The sequence below is a fragment of the Perca flavescens genome, chromosome 18 (assembly GCF_004354835.1).
Source record: "Perca flavescens isolate YP-PL-M2 chromosome 18, PFLA_1.0, whole genome shotgun sequence".
Lineage (NCBI taxonomy): Eukaryota > Metazoa > Chordata > Actinopteri > Perciformes > Percidae > Perca > Perca flavescens.
In genome coordinates, this window is record NC_041348.1 from 28,399,462 (window position 1) to 28,405,519 (window position 6,058).

Sequence of the window (6,058 nt, forward strand, 5' to 3'; positions counted from 1 at the left end):
CATCACACACTCCTCACCCAAAAACACACCCAAATACATCACCCCTCCTTTCTTCCAGGTTAGCTCTCCTGGTAGAGATAGAGGGCTAGATTTATCAAGCCGTTTGCGCCTGTTTCCAGGCGCTAATCGGTCACAAAGACGGACGTACGGACAAACGGGGCACTTGGGTAAAATCGCAGATTGTCCTCCACATGAACGAGAAGAGACAAGTTGCGCTTTCAATATGCGTTCGTGGGAGGGTCGTGGGGAAAGTGGGAGTTCCACCCAAAAAGGTGGGAGGAGAAGCGCAAAGTGCTCCTAATTATATATTCCGTGGTATTTACAAAGACTGGCAGTAAGAGCTGCGGGGGAAATTCTCCGCCTCTTAAAAGCAGGTCTGAACCAGCCGCAGTCGAGTTTCCTCGTAGACCTTTATGCCGCTGGTGAAATGGCAACAGTAATTTGAGCAAGACGAAGACATAGGCGAGGCTGAAAATGTTTGTAACACAAGAATCACACTTTGTCAGTGAACACAACATCATTAGCGTTACAGATCGAGCAGCCGTGCAATATTAGAGTTACTGGAAGAAATCAAAGATGACATTGAATCTCCCACTCAGCGTTCACATCCCATTCCAGCAGTTGTTAAACTCCTCGCTACATTACAGATATTGGCATCATTATTTCAAACAGTCATAGCATCAGCAGTGGGAATATCGCAGTCTGCACTCAGCCGTATCATAGCACAAGTACCGCTTCACTAGAGCGCAATCTACGGTATAGTGGGCGGAGAAAGACGCTGATTGGCTGATGGGTGTCAGGGTTGATAAATACTACGCAAAATGTGGAAGCATAGCGTGCGCTATTACCGAACTCGCATAAACAGACGCAGCGCAAACTGCGCTAGTGTTAGTAAATCTAGCCCTTAGTCTAAACACAGGTTAACATATGAGAGAAATATACACCCATGTCAACTGGTGATATCACAATTTAACATGGGCAAATGCAAACCTAGAAACTGTAAAGTAGGTTCATCTTTGCCTCACATACCGAAAACTAACTGATGTACAACAAACAGGCATGACCGCACTAACACTTTATTCAGTTTTGGGGGTAAAAATGAAACAAGTCAGTCACGCGTCAACTGATTATAGTATATAGTATATGTGTTTAATTTATGTCTGTGTCGACCCAGAATCGCGCTTTTTGTCTAATGGTAGCCTATACACTATCGTTATGACCATATGGCCATTGAATGTTTTGTAGCAAAGTGCTGATCCTCGTTTTCTCTCGGACGACTTATTGTTATGTCTCGTTAAGTTATGAAGTGAGTTGCAGCAAAAGTGATTTGAAGTGAAGAACATAAGCTTATTTTCTCACAGTTTGACTTTTATTTATCCCACACATAGCCTAACGTGTTGGCCTACTTTGACGACACAAAATGGTGATTCTGGTAGGCCCATATGATTACAAAACTTTGTAGGCTACTCGAGAGAGTTTGATAACATTAGATGTAGCTGTTTCAGATTCCTAATATGGGTCATATAAAATTAAACACAATCAGTCGACTTGCGGCGGTTGAAAAGACTGTTTGTGCCGAGATAGACCTACACATTAATAACAATGATAAATGATCACGTTTGCGCATGACTGACGTGTTTAATTTTTACACCCATAATGGAATAAAGTTTTAATACAGTCATAAAGAACATTAAAAAATGTGGTTGTGAAGAGGCTGTAGATTAACATAACACATCTACGTAGCCTACAGAAATATAATTATATTTCTTAAATGCCCATGTATAACAAGTTAATCTGAGCGGATCACATTTAGCCACAGATGACAGCTGTCTCCACGCTGCGTTCAGCTGGGTGTAAACACCTCAAATGTAGTTTCTGTTTTACATACATGCTGTATTTAAATATTAACAGATCTCAGTACACTTAATCCATGTTGTACTGTTATTGAATTAAGTTGTGATACCGTTGCAAGAACGTAGACTGTAGGTGGCTGTGTCGATGCCTGTTCACAATTGGCTACTGCAAACGTCAGTCCATCCATCCATCCATCTTCGTCCGCTTATCCGGTGTCGGGTCGCGGGGGGAGCAGCTCCAGCAGGGGACCCCAAACTTCCCTTTCCCGAGCAACATTAACCAGCTCCGACTGGGGATCCCGGCGTTCCCAGGCCAGGTTGGAGATATAATCCCTCCACCTAGTCCTGGGTCTTCCCCGAGGCCTCCTCCCAGCTGGACGTGCCTGGAACACCTCCCTAGGGAGGCGCCCAGGGGGCATCCTTACCAGATGCCCGAACCACCTCAACTGGCTCCTTTCGACGCAAAGGAGCAGCGGCTCTCCGAGCTCCTCACGGATGACTGAGCTTCTCACCCTATCTCTAAGGGAGACGCCAGCCACCCTCCTGAGGAAACCCATTTCGGCCGCTTGTACCCTGGATCTCGTTCTTTCGGTCATGACCCAGCCTTCATGACCATAGGTGAGGGTAGGAACGAAAACTGACCGGTAGATCGAGAGCTTTGCCTTCTGGCTCAGCTCTCTTTTTCGTCACAACGGTGCGATAGATTGAATGCAATACCGCACCCGCTGCGCCGATTCTCCGACCAATCTCCCGCTCCATTGTCCCCTCACTCGCGAACAAAACCCCAAGGTACTTGAACTCCTTCACTTGGGGTAAGGACTCATTCCCTACCTGGAGAAGGCATTCCATCGGTTTCCTGCTGAGAACCATGGCCTCCGATTTAGAGGTGCTGATCCTCATCCCAACCGCTTGACACTCGGTTGCGAACCGATCCAGTGAGTGCTGAAGGTCGCAGGCCGATGATGCCATCAGGACCACATCATCTGCAAAGAGCAGCGATGAGATCCCCAGCCCACCAAACTGCAACCCCTCCCCACCCCGACTACGCCTCGATATCCTGTCCATAAATATTACAAACAGGATTGGTGACAAAGCGCAGCCCTGGCGGAGGCCAACCCTCACCTGAAACGAGTCCGACTTACTACCGAGAACCCGGACACAGCTCTCACTTTGGTCATACAGAGATTGGATGGCCCTGAGTAGAGACCCCCTCACCCCATACTCCCGCAGCACCTCCCACAGTATCTCCCGGGGACCCGGTCATACGCCTTCTCCAAATCCACAAAACACATGTAGACCGGTTGGGCATACTCCCAGGCTCCCTCCAGGATCCTTGCGAGAGTGAAGAGCTGGTCCGTTGTTCCACGACCAGGACGGAATCCGCATTGTTCCTCCTCAACCCGAGGTTCGACTATCGGCCGAACCCTCCTTTCCAGCACCTTGGAGTAGACTTTACCAGGGAGGCTGAGAAGTGTGATACCCCTATAATTGGCACACACCCTCTGGTCCCCCTTTTTAAAAAGAGGAACCACCACCCCAGTCTGCCACTCCTTTGGCACCGTCCCAGACTTCCACGCAATGTTGAAGAGGCGTGTCAACCAGGACAACCCCTCCACACCCAGAGCCTTGAGCATTTCTGGACGGATCTCATCAATCCCGGGGCTTTGCCACTGTGTAGTTGTTTGACTACATCAGTGACTTCCGCCTGGGAAATCGACGACAATCCCCGTTATCCTCCAGCTCTGCCTCTAAACATAGGGCGTATTAGTCGGATTCAGGAGTTCCTCAAAGTGCTCCCTCCACCGCCCCTATTACCTCCTCAGTGGAGGTCAACAGTGTCCCATCCTTACTGTACACAGCTTGGATGGTTCCCCCCCCCCTCCTGAGGTGGCGAACAGTTTTCCAGAAACACTTTGGTGCCGACCGAAAGTCCTTCTCCATGTCTTCTCCAAACTTCTCCCACACCCGCTGCTTTGCCTCTTTCACGGCAGAGGCTGCAGCCCTTCGGGCCCTTCGGTACCCTGCAACTGCCTCCGGAGTCCTCCGAGATAACATATCCCGGAAGGACTCCTTCTTCAGTCGGACGGCTTCCCTGACCACTGGTGTCCACCACGGTGTTCGTGGGTTACCGCCCCTTGAGGCACCTAAGATCCTAAGACCACAGCTCCTCGCCGCAGCTTCAGCAATGGAAACTTTGAACATTGTCCACTCGGGTTCAATGCCCCAGCCTCCACAGGGATGCACGAAAAGCTCCGCCCGGAGGTGTGAGTTGAAAGTCTGTCGGACAGGGGCCTCCTCCAGACGTTCCCAATTTACCCGCACTACACGTTTGGGCTTACCAGGTCTGTCCAGAGTCTTCCCCACCCCTGACCCAACTCACCACCAGATGGTGATCGGTTGACAGCTCTGCCCCTCTCTTCACCCGAAAGTGTCCAAAACATACGGCCTCAGATCAGATGAAACAATTATGAAATCGATCATTGACCTTCGGCCTAGGGTGCTCTGGTACCAGGTACACTTATGAGCATCCCTATGTTCGAACATGGTGTTCGTTATAGACAATCCATGACTAGCACAGAAGTCCAACAACAAACAACCACTCTGGTTTAGATCAGGAGGCCGTTCCTCCCAATCGCCTCTCCAGGTGTCTCCATCATTGCCCACGTGTGCGTTGAAGTCCCCCAGCATAACAATGGAGTCCCCACTGGAGCCCCATGCAGGACTCCAGTCAAGGTCTCCAAGAAGGCCGAATACTCCGAACTCCTGTTTGGTGCATATGCACAAACAACAGTCAGAGTTTTCCCCCACAACCCGCAGGCGTAGGGAGGCGACCCTCTCGTCCACGGGGTAAACTCCAACACAGCGGGCGCTCAGCCGGGGCTTGTGAGTATCCCCACACCCGCCCGGCGCCTCACACCCTGGGCAACTCCGGAGAAGAAAAGAGTCCAACCCCTATCCAGGAGTATGGTTCCAGAACCGAGACTGTGCGTAGAGGTAAGCCCCACCAGATCTAACCGGTAGCGCCCACCTCCCGCACCAGTTCCGGCTCCTTCCCCACAGAGAGGTGACGTTCCACGCCCCCAGAGCCAGCGTCTGCCGCCCGGGTCTGGTCCGTCGAGGCCCCTGACCTTCACTGCCACCCATGTGGCATCGCACCAAACGTCAGTGTGTTTTCCAAAACTTTTCCGTTATCAGTGTTATATTTGTAGCCTATCATTCCGTTATTAATCTGACTTCAAGTTAATTTGAGATGCTTTCATACAGGGATAAGTGAAACATACTTTCTGAGGTGTTTGCACGTAATGTTTGTGGCGATAGCAACGACTGATGCCACATTAATTTGTGACAACTTCTATCCCGTTGACTGTTTTATATTGAATTCTACGGACGTACATCATTCATCACGTACATCACTATGGTAGTCTACACTATTACTCATTCATCACATTTGGACAGGACTGTCAATCTCCCATTTTGTAGCGATTTGGATATTAGGCGCAGGTGTGGAAAGGTGAAATACCAGGTTTGTGCTGGTGTCTTTGTTGTTAGCTTGTTTGTTATCGAAACGGGCCTACCTATATAGTTTGGACCCCGTTTTATAGCTAACTAACGCGTGAATGTCACTAGATAATCTAAAAAATCGGTGTGTCCGTGGTTTACAGTCAGAGACCGTGGTAGAGACACACGACGTTACACTCGCCAGACAACGAGTGATATTTTCGTAACAAAAACGGCTAATTTGTTCATGTATATCTGTCGGATCCAAAACTATTTTCCCAGCAAACAGTTCCTACCGTAATTTTTTCAAATTAATGTGAAAAAGAGGCGAATTGATCAGAATTGTTTACTGCAGCGGTGCAGCCCCGCCAGCAACAGATATCACCAGTTCATTCAAAAACCAGTTAAACCGAAACACCGGCCGGCGCGGACAAGAACGGACCAAATGACCCTCCTCCCCACTTCATGGTATCAGAAGTCGCAAAAACAACATAACTGAAGCCTTCAACTTTAAAACTGAACGTTACATTTACATCAGCCGTGTTGTCTTTCAAAATCATGAAGTCTTCTGTGACACACTACGTGTTTGAGTTTCGGGGAGTTGCACCCAAGAAGAACCATTTTAATGGGAGACATCAGCTGGCCGTACCGCGACAGCTCTTTAGCCAAATCATCAGTTTTAATAAACGGAGGTGCGTTTGAAATCG